General features: G+C 40.8%; 1 long non-coding RNA gene across 1 annotated transcript in view; it reads right to left on the reverse strand.

The window, feature by feature from the left end:
• Nucleotides 1–1,660: 1,660 nt before the first annotated feature.
• Nucleotides 1,661–13,788, reverse strand: part of LOC107309726 (uncharacterized) — a 34,556-nt gene continuing 22,428 nt past the window's right edge. The window contains exon 4 of the long non-coding RNA XR_001553301.3: nucleotides 1,661–1,839. This is a non-coding gene — a long non-coding RNA (uncharacterized LOC107309726). The remainder of the gene's footprint in view (nucleotides 1,840–13,788) is intronic.

The following is a 13,788-nucleotide window of genomic DNA, read 5'->3' on the forward strand; positions in this document are numbered from 1 at the left end:
TGTAATTTTCCCAAACTACTCTGCCAATTCAGTTTCAGCACATAAAGATCCTTTCCAAGTTCAGACTGAAAAGATGAGAAATAGATCACCTTGATTCCACAGTCCAAGTCCTTGCCCAAATCACTCATGACTTTTGCACCCAGCTGTGACTGCTTGTGATCCTGATAAACCTATGGGAAAAGTGGTGTCTGCACACACACCTGCTTACCCACCAGTGGGAAAAGAGAAGCTCCTCCTGGTTTAGAGCAGAGACTCTTTCTGAAGGAAGAACATTCCCTGCCTGGTCACTGGATATCTTACTGTTAACAGAGCTGAGAGGTCTTACAAAGGCCATCTTCCCATTATCTCTACTTACAAGACAAGAATTCTCATGCAATGACAGCAAAATGAGTGAGAAGTCCCCTGAATCACACTGAAAGATTTTCTCCTTTCAAGAGTGTGGTACTTTGCTTTAAAGAAGCTGTTTGAAAATGAAAGTCTCATTTAAAATCGGTGAGAGCTGACAGGCTTGGTCCTGCACATTACATTCTGTAGTAAAACCAGTGATGCTTTCAGTGAAGATTTTCCATGCTACTTTAAAATGAAAATAATTCTTTTGTATATATGCTGTAAACAGATACCTCTTAGCCATAATGATAGATGGGACTTGTAAGGAAAACTACATTCATAGAGAGAGAAAAAAAAGAGCTTCACACATTTAAGGGTTACATTTCAGACTGTGGAAGGATAAGAAAATAAATTATATGAAGCATTGCTAACAACGCAGAAAGAAATCATCAGAATCTCAGTAGTTATAAATTAGGTACAATTTTCTAAGTCACAAGAACAGTCTACAAAGTTTTACTTGTCCACATCACCATAAAGCTCATGCCATGAATTGAGGCAAAACGTTCAGTCAAATATTTGGCAAATCTACCTCTAAGTTCCACTTGTCTTCATGCACACCTTATGACTCGCACACTGGAGAGGAAGGGTTGGCTGAGATGGAGGGAAGAGACGGTAAAAGCTGTATGTAATGTCTCTCATGCAATGAAAGATTTTGGTTAGGCCTTCAGGAAAAATCTAACCCTGAACCTCATATGCTGTGTTGCAGGAGCCAGTTTTTACCACAAGAGTGAAAAAACAGTATTTCAAATACAGTAAATCTGACACTTGTGTCCTGTAGGCAAAGTTTATTTTTATTACTGAGGAAAAAACAACATCTAATGATTCAAAATAAAAGCTGGAACTAAACCACGCGTGATTTTATTTCCTTCTCCAGAAAAATGTAGACAACTCTGTATATACAGGGAATGTTCTGGCTGATACTTTTTTTCTTAACCTCTCTTTATTACTAGCTTTATTGACAGTGGGTCAACTTCTACTAAGCAATCATTGACTGAAACAGACTTGCAAGAGGGGGTGAAATACTACTTGAATACTCCTTAGGGATGTCAGCTCCTGGCCCTGGAAGCAACATTAATTTTAAATACACTTTTAAAAATAGAACAGTGCTTAGGCATGGCAGGTTTTGATCATTAAATTGCCATGACAAAACTTTGCCAATCAGCCTGCATATACCCGAAATGGAACTAGAGACGTTTACATGCAGTACAGAGTGGTTACAGGTACACAGCCACACATACACAAACACAGTTTGATATTTGGAAGTAGAACTTACCTGAAAAAGAGACAGTCCAGGAGCCTTTACCAATTAATCTGAAACAAAGGCTTCAGTAGCATGGCTCTGATCTCCTCTGAGTTGCCTACAAAACTACGCTTCCTCACGGTAAGTGTGGCTGTTTAATTCCTTCAGACTGAGGAAGCATGCAACTGCTGTCCTGGTAAATGATGAGGAATCTGAGAAACAGATGTGAAAGATGTTTGGCAGTGAGCAGCCATTTGAGAGATCAAGTAATTAATAGAGAAAGTGAATCTGAGCCTGCAAAAAGTGAAAGCAGTTCCTTATTTGTAGTACATGATCTGCAAATAGTCCAGCTTCATTTGCTGCCTGATGCTCCCTCTGAAATCAGAGGCACATACAACAAAATATAACAAACATAAAAATGAGAGGCAGACCACACTGAGTGACCCTTCTATTCCTCCAGATCTGTAGCTCCGTGTCTATAATTCCACACAGTTGCATCTACTAGAGTATGTGGAATGGCTTTACTTCATTGCCTATACATTTCAGCAACAAAGCAATGGCAAATTAAAAATTTGAAGGTATCAGAAATTTAGGCAGGAAGACAGATTACCGCCAAAGACCAAGAACACCTAAGTAGACACAGAGATTTATTTTAGGGACTGGAGCCAAATTGAAAGTTTGTATTTAAAAAAAAATAATAATAATAAAAAAAAAAAGTGAATATCATTAATATTTTGGTTTAGGAAAAAAAATTGTGGTGAATTTTCTCACTGATTCCCTAGAAAAGAAAGAGTGATGTGAATGGAGAGCTATTAGTATTCACTCTGAAATTACCATTTCCTAAACTGCACAGAGCTACTCTGTTTAGGTAGCTTTACTTTATTTGCAGATAGAATATGGAGTGTTTGGTTATAGGTAAAGAAATTTTCCTTTTAAGTCACAAATAGAAAATGTATAGTACATAAGAATGACTTGGTATGGATTTACAGAGAAAGACTTGCCTTGACTCTTATTGCACCAAGACATAAAAACATATATAATAATAGTATTGTATGGGTTTTTTGGTACAGTTGCTTCCCTGTTAGGGTAGGTACTCAGTTATACCTCCCTTTACATAAACAGAACCTTAGTTGTGTTTCAGTCCACTATGATAAGATTAAAGTAATTTTGATTGCAATAGTACTCACATTCAACTGTCTATATCCAATATGGACTCTGTTTTCTGTACTTACTAACACCAAAGAGTTACCACCCTTCTGTACCTTCCACAGAAGGTAGGATCATAAAATCCAATAACAAGTTACTGAGCTTTTGGCATAATCTTCTACATAAAGTAGGACTGTTAAGAAAACTGAACACTGAGCAACAAGGGAAGTTCATTAAACTTGTCAGAAATCTTTGTCTCTGTCCTAATTTCATGTCTGAATCATAGGATTTCAAGATCATAGACCTACTCAGTCTGGAAGGAACCTCAGAGGCCTCCAATCCAACCTCCTGTCCAAAGCAGGGTCAGTTGTAGGATCAGACTGTGTTGTTCAAAGTTTTACTCAGATGGGTCTTGAAAGCTTCTGAAGATGCAGATTGCACAGTCTTTCCATACTTCTGTTGCACTTCTTGTCTGTCTCCCTGAAGAGGTAATTTATCTTAAAAGGTAAACTCTCCAAACATTTGATGTTTGCATGGCCAACATTTCTCCTTCTACACCCTCCCTTACTAAAACATAGCTCCATGCTATGGATGCTAACCTGATGCTATTATAAGGAAGAGTTCATCGTTATTCTAACATCTTCCAAAACAAAGCATGAACAAGGTGCATAAACAGATGTCTTCATGTATGTAAAAGATCTCATAAAGTAGATGGCAGTCAGCTGTTCAAGTAAATAGAAAAGAGCTATTGGTTTTACTTTCATGAAAGATACTAGCAAAAAAGCCTACAGTTATAAGGAGAGCGAGAAGTGTATGATGTGGAGAGCCCATGGAGCTCCTTCAGTAGAACCTTTTAAGAGCAGTACCTCTTGAAGGTAAAGTGTAAACCTCCAGTTACTTCAGCTTCAAAGCAAGAATTATGTCACTCTGTTCTGCTGACAGAAGTGATAGGTAGTAATGGAGAAAAACATAAATGCTTCCTAAGTTATGACACTTCCTAAGACTTACTGACAGCAGACTCACAGATGAGCTGTGGATAGGACTGGATCCAAGAGGAAAACTAGAAACCTTGGGCTGAGAAATATTTGCACCTTTGGGAGGTGTCATTCACTCACATCACAGATGAGGTAACTGAGAAACAGAACTGTAGGCTCTTGATTGTTAAGACCAGATGTCATCCACTTTGAAACCCAGCAGAAAAATTATTATTCATTAATGCATATTAGCTTCAGGCCAGAAGAATCAAGAGACAAGGACAGGACAGGAAAGAGGAATCTGGTTGTGCTACAGCTTTTTCCCCACAAAACCTGATCTTGAATTCCAGTGTCAGTATGTGTTCAGGTTTGCAAGACAGAATATGAATTACAGTTTAGAGCAGAATGTGGCAAAGTAACTTCATTAGCTACAAACCTGTGCTTACGTATCTGTACTTGCACTGCACAGGCTAACATTACTTGATTCCTGCAGAACTTCAAGGGGAACACTGGAAGTCATTTGCATTGCAGCAACCGTCTTTTCGAGCTGTTGGGTGTTGAATAAAGAATGAAAATAAATGTATTCACCATGAAACAAGAAAATTGGAATCCAGAACACTTTTTCAACCATCTACAGAATACTTAATTGGTGTTAAACTGGGACTTGTACACTGCATGCAGAACTCTTCAATTCTACCGTGGTATCCTAACCACAAGATGTTGAAAAAAAAGAAAGACAAATGTCTTCATAAAGTTGCAATCCGTTGGTTTGATATAAATAAAAACAAAGAAGTGACAAATAGTTTAGATTAAAAGTTCAGCCTAGTTTCCTTTGCAGGTTCCTCACACCTCTGCCCTTTCAGACTTTGCCTGAAAGGAATAATAGAATATAACAATGTATTGTATATTCCTGATCTTGCAGTATTTCAGGCCCAAACAAAACTTCTGCTTCCCCTGACCACTGGTTGTCTGAAATCTCTCCTTCTGGGAGGTTATTTAAGAGGTGTGACTGCCAAATCCAGCCAAGCAGCATTTGTTTACTTCCTCTGCTGATCCTCCCTCTGAAAGATTGCTGACATTTTTCCAGGGGCACATATGCTAAGAGCAGGATAGTGTTTCATCACCCACCCTGACCCATACGTGAGGCAGCTATTTTATTGCCACACTGAGCAAAGGGTTTCCTCCCACTTCTTTTTGTGCAGCCGCACATGTTACACTTCTCCTAATGTGGGGAAGAGCTGCAGACATGGATCAAAGCTGCTAATAGAATCATGGAATAAACGAGGCTTAATAGGCTAACTACTTCAAATGTGATTAAAGTTACAAGCAACCAATCTTTCTTCTTAACCAGGCCTGGCAGTTTTAGGTTAAAAACTGATTTTGTAAGGTTAGATGCTCTTCTTCCACATTAGTCTAGTTTCTGTCGTTTTTCCATTTCCACAAGCTGCAATTTGCACATTTCCTGACAGAATCCTGCCAAGCCATCAAGCAGACAAGCTGGCAACTTCAGGGAATGAGCAGCAGTTTTAAGCAGAAGAGAAGCCAGCCAACTATTCAGCTCCCTTCCCCCTCCCAGCCAATCTTTGCTTCAGCTCTGTAGGTCCTGATATTTCTGTTCACCTTGTAAAACCAGCAATTTATCAAGTTCGCTTCTCTCTGTCACTTGCAACCCTGCATGTAGTATTGATTTATACACAGAAGACACATCAAACTTAGTATTCCCTCACAGCATATGTTACATGCAGTTTCTTCTTGCTTTGTATTTGTCTTCAGAGATATTCTACATATTAAAAAAACTCAAACAAGCTTTTTTAATGATAATTAAGTTATTGTTACAGAAGGTGGACTGAATGAAAGATGTTATATGTTTGTAATTTTTTTCATCTTTGTAAAATATGCCATGTTATCATTATGCATCTGTAAACAGTCAGCAATAAATTCAGTACAGCAAAAGACTCTTAACCAATGCTTCCTGCAGTCTGATGAGCTTAATTAAAGGAGAAACAGAGAAAAGACAATATTTAGGAGAAATGCAATGGATGTCAGATCTTTGAAGTATCCATTATTTTCTGCAACTGTGATTTTAAGTCCATTTGCAAGATTGACATCACTTGGTAAGGGACAGCTTCTCTAAGACCAAAAAGATCTACAAAGAGGCCTGTGTAATCAAGAACATCATAGAGAAGGTGCACAGGGATTGTGCATTCACTGCTAGTCACTATATGAGATAGAGAGGACAACAGATTAAGTTAACAGGTGGCAGATTTAAAACAAACAAAAGGAAACATCTTTTTTTTTTTTTTTTAACCCAATGCACTATGAAAATTCATTGTCTCAGGATGTTGCGGATGCCAAAAGCTTGCATGATTCCAAAAATTGATTAAACAAGATAATGAGAGAAAAATTATCAAGGGCTACTGAGCTAAACATCATCACTTCTGCTGCAGGAAGTCCCTGAGCCACAGACCTCTGGAGGTGGTAAAGGCATACCGGGAAAGCACTACTGTTCGCCTGCCTGTCCTTGTAACCTTCCTGACACATCTGTTCTCAGCTACCGTCAGAGACGGGATACTGCTCTCTGGGGCTTTGTGGTCTGAGAGAGAAGGCAGTTATTACACATTTATACAAACTGGCAGCCACTGTGCCAGATCTGGCCAATAAAGCACTTCCTCCCCGCCGACTCTCCTTCCCAGAGGAGCCCAGAAGCAGCTGCTCAAGAGGCAAGTGCCACCAAATGTCTCAGCCATGCTTGCTGGTAGCATTGTAGAGAGCTGGGCTGGGAAGCCCCACCACAGCTCCCCATGCTGAGTGGCAGCAGCCATTAGGCACTCACCCCATTTTCTGCTCCCCTGGGAATGTAGGGAGCAAATCAGGACAAACAGGGCAAGCAAAACATCTTATCAAGGGTGGGAAGAGAGAGAGCCTGTGTCCCGATGACCCTGTGAAAGAGGGTGTGTTGGCCTGCCTGCCATGTAGCATGTATAAGGAGGTAGGCACCTGCAGTCCAGGTGGTGAACAGTGGAGTCATTTCAACCTCACCATTGAAACATGTCATTTAATAAACACAACAAGACAACAAACAACAACAACAGCAAACAAACAAAAAACCCCAGACCTAAGCTTTCAGTATTCCTTTTCTTCTCTCCTAGTATGCATCCATTGGAGGCAATGGGAGCTGTGTTGTTAGTTGGAAGGGTATAGGATCAGTCGAAAATGCAGGCCTGGCAGTACAGGCCTTTTTCTCCTGTTTATTGTATCTTTTCCCCTCTGTATGTTCCAGGGTGGGACTACATGACAAATATGTAACATGGAGAATTAATATATCAAAACAAAACCTCTGCCCAGCATCTGTAGCTGGCCAGCTGATTTCTTATTCAGCACATACTATGTGATCTGCAGTTTTTGATAGCAGAAGCCAGAAATAACTCCTTAAAACACGAGGAATATGTGAACATATTTGATTTTGTAACATGGTGTTAATATTCAAGGAACCTAAGAAGCATGAGTTCATTATCAAGCATTCCAAAGACTGATCAATGTTCCTTTATGAATGCATGTATAATGCATGTATCTCAGTAATGAGTTCATGGGTTATGCGCCTGTAAAGATATCTGTGGAAATTTAAACAAGAAACTGTCATCCCATCAGCCTTGAAAAGCTGAGACAGCTGAGAAAGGTAGTTTGCTAATGGAGCTCTAGTTCTATTTTTGCTTTGTGCCTAATGATTTTTCTTCTCCCTTTTTTGTTATTTCAGCTACTTTGCTTTTTAAAAATAACGATAACACAGTGGAATAAAACACATTTCTAGAGATCCTTTGAGAAAATAAAATCTGATCCTTCCTTCTAGTGCCCCTCTGGACTCTATTGCCTTTAAAATGTTAACTTTTTCCTGATGTGGGTTTGCTAAGTTCAGCATCTTTACATGTGATGCAGAAATTAATTCTTAGCAACTTCATGATGCTCAATATACAGTTGTCGTTACACATGGACAGAATTAACCATCTTTCTGGCCAACTCTACACTATCTCCTCTAGAAAAACAGAAAAACACTCATGAAAAAAAGGACCCACTTTTTTCTTGAATAGAAGGCTCTTACCTTTCTGAAGTACTAAACATGTCAGCTCTTTAAAATACAGTCTCCTGTATAAGTCACCAAATAATGGAAGGGCTCCTTAAGAATGAGATATACACCAAGATTTACTGCCAAGTATTTATTTTCTTTCAGGACTCCTCTAGACACCTCTTCCCCCTCCCCCATTTCCTCTTACTTTCTTAACAGTCTGGTGAATAAGGTTCTCAATTTCTGTCCCTGCAGAGGGCAACAAAGAGCTTTGCTTCAGGTCAGATGGTTTGATTTGCACCCTGACAAAATGCTGTAAACCAGTAATACCATTCTCTTGCTATCCAGAATTTGCCAGGCCCATTATCCAGCCTGTATCACACTAGCTGCTCCCATCTGACCAATCACCTCTGGACACAGCTGCTGCTTGGCTGCATTTCACCAACCACTCCCCACATCAAAGGCTTGATTGATCCAATTTATTGGCCCATGCATCCCAGGGAATGCAGGCAGGGAAGTTAGATGTGCAGTCATTCAAAACATCATATGATGTTTTGATGTTTTTGATGATGTCTTGAAGGGTTTGTTGTTTTTTTTTTCCACTCCTCTACAGTAGTTTTTGGCGGACTGGGCTTTCAAATTCTTAAATCAACAAAGTAATTTTTCTTTACAAGCATACAAACACTGGCTTAGCAAAAGTGCAAGATAATATAAAAAAATACACATTTCAGTGTCTATACTTTGCTTTTTTGAGCAGAATTAAGGAGAAGCTATTAGTCAGCCCACAATATTTGAGTACACGGTACTTTAAGCTACAGTGTGTTACATACATATGTATTATTATCTGTGTCTGTTCTTTGTGTCAAAAGCCAACTACCGCTTTCTCTACATATCTGTATATCCTTGTGCATGTGCGTAGTAGAGAGGGGGAAAATAGCATTCTCCATGCTAGTTCCCTAGTTTCCAGAATGCTCTGTGTATGCTGATGTGTTGGCAGCACAGTTCTGTGCCTGTGGGTTGACAGGTTACTGTCCTGGATCTTTTCATTATCATAAACCCCTAACAGCACAGAAAAACACTTAGGCATCAGGAAGAGTTGCATAAGTCCACATCTCTGCTGTGTGAACGAGTGCTATCAGCAAGCAAGTAAAAGATTACACAGGCAATTTTGAAAGACAATAAATGTCTGTATACAGACATTTAAAGCTTTATACAGCATGAGGAAGAAAAAAAAACCTAAAAATACTTTCTATTGTGTGTGACGGCTATTTTCCATGTCTATGCTTAGCTTCATTCAGCTGGATGCTGTCTCCGCATGAACACATTCATAGACACCTACAAATATGTGCTTTTGCATTACCAAAATACTTAGCAGCCCAACCAAATCACTGAAGGTTTTCTTTTCAAACCACAGGCATAATGAGGGAGGGAATGAGTTACTCGTATGTAATCACAGAATTATAGAAGTTGTAAGGGGCCTCTGGAGATCATCTAGTCACCTGCTAAAGCAGATTTCCTACAGCAGGTCCCACAGGAATGTGTGCAGACAGGTTTTGAATATCTCCAGAGAAGGAGACTCCACAACCTCTCCAGGCAGCTCAATCATTCATGCAGATATCATCTATCATCCATGCAGTTTTTCCTCATGTTTGTATGAAAATTCCTATGTTCCAGTTTGCACCCATTGCCCCTTGTTCTGTCACTGGGCAACACCGAAATAAAGCTTGGCTCCATCTACTTTTACTGCTGCCCATTAGATATTTATATGCACTTGTAATACTGAACTGAACAGTTCAAGATCTCTCAGCCTTTCCTCATCTGGGAGATGCTCACGGCCCTTTCTTGTCTTTGTGGCCTCCACTGGACTCTCTCTAAAAGTTCGCTTTCTTACTTGAACTGCAGAGTCCAGAAATGGACACAGTACTGCAAGATGCATCCACCCAAGGGCAAAATAGATGGAGAGGATTAACTCCTTTGATCTGCTGGCCACACTCTTTAGTGCACCCTAGGATACCATTGGTCCTCTTGGTCACAAGGGCACACTGCTAGCTCACAGCCAACCTGTTGTCCATCAAGACACCCAGGTCCTTCACAGCAGAGCTCCTTTTCAGTAGGAGGACTTTAGGTCAGCCCCTAACTTGTACTTATTAATGTGATTATTCCTCTCCAGGTCTACACTTGCCCTCATTGAACATCATGTGGTACCTTTCTGCCCAACTCTCTAGTTTGCCCAGTTCTTGGTGAATGGCCGCACAGCCATCTGGTGTGTCAGCCACTCCTCCCAGCTTCTGTATCATCAGCAAACTTGCTGAGAGTGCACTCTGTCCCTTCATTCAGGTCACTGATGAAGATGTTGAACAAGACTGGACCCACTACCTGGGGAACGCTGCTTACTACAGGCCTCCAGCTAGACTCTGTGCCACTGATCACAACCTTCTGAGCTCTGAGCTCTGTCTGTCAGCCATTTCTCAGTCCACCTCACCTTCTGCTTATCTATCCTACACTTACTGGAAACAGTGTTAAAATCCTTGCTGAAATCAAGGCACACATCATCTACTGCTCTCCCCTCATCTACCCAGCCAGTCACAATTGCATAAAAGGCTACCAGATTCGTCAAACACGATTTCCCCTTGGTGAATCCATGTTGACTATTCCTGATAACCTTACTCTCTTCCACTTGTATTCAGAATGCATGTGAATGCTTTCACTAAGTTTGCCTGCCTCTGTACCCACTATCTGTTTCTGTGGTTGGAGTGTGAACTGAACAGCACATGGCAACAGTGCAGTGGCTTGTTGTAGAGGAATCAGGTAAACAGCCCTAGCCAAACATGCCTGCATCAGCCACAAAGCCTTGCACAGATCTTAGAGTTGGGAAGGTCTAAGGACATAAGTACAGAAAAGTACTTAGGATGGAGCAACATCTATTAACAGAACAGCTGATAGAATTAGGGGAAAACAAAACTAAAACAACAACTGGAAGAAAAAAAAAAAAAGAGCTTCTGGGTGCACCAGTTTATTTCCAGTTCCAAAGCAGCCTGGCATAACTCACACCACATTCACACAGGAAGAAAGGATTTGCTTCCTACATCATGGTTACAACTACACTCAGATGACTCAGAGTTTCACATGTCGTGCCACTTACACATATGCAAGCCCAGTGTCTAAGACATGTTTAGAAGCTTCAGGGTCTGAGAGAAAAATCCTGGAAATATATACAGAAAATGTTAGTGTTGGAAGGTTACTTTCCATGGGTCTGGTAGGGAAAAACTAGGGGGGAAAAAAGGAGGCTTTCATGTGAAACTATCTGCCCCAGAATAAGCAGTGAAGAAATGTTTAAAGTAATAGTTATAAAGATACTTGTATTTTTTCCCTAAATGGCCAGTTTTTCTGAACATCTCCTTACACCCCTTCCCCCCTTCGTACTTTCCAAGAAAAACATTTGCTTTGTAAACTTGCAGCGTTTCCAGAATTTTTACATCTCTTGCAAGGTTAGGACTGGGGATAAGACTGGGGCAAAGATCTGTGCCAGTAATGGAGGATAAAATAAGACAGATATATTGTAAAATAAGGATTTTAAAACAAATAAACAACCTCCCCTTCCCATTCCCCCTTGTATTCTATTTTGTCTGTCAGTAACATTTTGGCTTTCTATTTGCAATGTTATATTTTTACTTCTTGTGTTAGGAATTTGTTGGCTGGTGAAAAATACAGTCAGGAACACAGCTTTATTGGAAAGCACCATCCTCAGCATTTGGTACAGTCATTCAAGATGCTTTGAGTGGCATGTATTTGTCTTCTAAGTGTACCCATACCTGCTAAGTTGCAGTGTCTATTTAGCTAGCTAAAGCAGAAGACTTTTGTATTCTTACATTTTGCATTCAGACATTTGTCATGGTTTTGTAATTTTGCTATCAGTATCAGTATTCCACATCATAACATCATGTAAAGTATGGATACTTCTATTGAATGTGCAGTCCACAGAAGAAGACTACATATCCCAGAGAACAACAGGGTTAATGATAAGTCACGGGACCAGGACGCTGTATAATCTCGTTCCCAGGCTGGAGTGCCCTCCTTCTTCTCTCGAACCTCTCGGAGAGTGGGAAGCGTTCCAGCCGTGTCGCCTAGAGTTCACAGTAGGCCTCTCGGTTTTCGGGGACTCTCTCTCTCTCTGTTTCGTTCAATTTGTTAGCCTCAATTATATTATATTGTGTTATCTTGTATTTCGGTATCATATTTAGTAAAATAAGTTTTTCCTCCTTAGATTGTCGCTGTTTTATCCCACTCCCTTTTTCCCCCTCCTTTCCGGGCCCCGGGAGGGGGGGCCCACGGGGTGGCTTCCCCTGTCACGGGCATAGGTAAATCTAAGTAACCCGTGACAGATTCTTGGTGGAGAATGCGGGCATAGAGCTTTTTAGCTTTTAGAACAACTCTCTCTTTACTCTTAAAGAGCTTCGTTAGGGGAGTGTTATCTTTTCGTAGCTGCTCACTGAGAACGTGACCTTGAAATACCAGACAAATTGTCAACATTAAGGGCTGCTGTACATTCTCAGCACTGCTATCTAACTTTTGTGTAGAAAACAAAGGGATTTCTTTCTCCCTTAGAGCAAAGCTAGCTAGCTCTGACTTTTACAGAGCCTGCCAGCTATGAATCCACTCTTCATCCCAGTTGCTCTGTTTAAGGGATTGAAAGCAATTATGATCTTCTTAAAGTATTGGTCAACTATTAACACCATAATTTGGTGTTGTGGAATTGTGCAGGTATATAGCCTAATAAGGTGGATACTGATGGAGACACCTGCCTGGTACTTTTATGAGATGTGGTATGGTCAGAATTTTGGCACCTACATCCCAGATGGAATTGTGAATCTTACAAACACTTGTATCCCAGATGGAATTGCGAATCTTACAAGTACTTGCATCCCAGATGGAACAGGCAATTTTACAAACACCACCATGTTTAATTCATTGTACAGGCTAAAAAAACCCTTTTTATTTAGGTTGTACTCTCAGATTTCCACACGCCTTTCAATAACTGAGATAGGGTTCATACTTGCATCCATGTTATCACTAGTAATGAATGCATATATGTTCCTATGCATTCGTTCTATGCGGAAGTCTCCTCCAGAACCAGAGAATGATGACTGGCAGGGAATATGGAAAGGTTTAGGAAAAGTCTTAGAAGCATGGGGACCCGCAGTGTCATGGGATTTCACTCTTGAACACCTAAGGGACCCTAAGAAATTAAGTGAGTATTTGGGTCAGAGATCTAAGGAGGTAAACCTTATGTGGGGTTTGGCTTATGCATACCGTGCTTTGTATCATACTATTCTGGAGAGAGAGAGTTTCCGATCTGAGATTCAAGCCCAAGTTAATTCTGATCAGTCACAGGAGGCATCAGTAGCAATATCAGTTGCCCCTGTGGAAGGCAAGAAATGGAAACGGGTGTCCACGCGTCTAGAACGAAAAGAAGGAGAAGCACAGGGGGGGGCTGCAGAAGACCCAGGTGCCGGGCATGGAGCAGTACCGAAAAAAGCAAAGGCAAAAACCAAGAGGCATGAAGAAGAGACTGATGATGAGGAGGAAATCACCTATTGTCGACCTCTGAAGCTGACTGAAATCCAAGGCTCAAGAAAGGAGTTCACACGGCGTCAAGATGAAGGTATCCTTGCTTGGTTGCTTCGCTGCTGGGACAACGGGGCCAACAGCTTGTCTCTAGATGGTAATGAAGCTCGCCAACTAGGAAGCATTGCCCAAGATGCAGGTATCGACAGAGGGATTAGCAGATGTTCGGATGGAGCTGCCACTCTCTGGTTGCGGCTGTTAGAAGCCGTGAGAGAAAGGTACCCCTATAAGGATGCTTTGAAGCCTAAATTTGATAGTTGGAATACCGTCCAAAAAGGTATTCAGCGCTTGAGGGAATTGGCCATGGCGAAAATGTTGTACAGCCCTGATCCAAGCGAACTTGACCCTGAGAGAGT

This window comes from Coturnix japonica, chromosome 2, assembly GCF_054131305.1.
Source record: "Coturnix japonica strain WE chromosome 2, WE-NBRP24, whole genome shotgun sequence".
NCBI classification, from domain to species: Eukaryota; Metazoa; Chordata; class Aves; order Galliformes; family Phasianidae; genus Coturnix; species Coturnix japonica.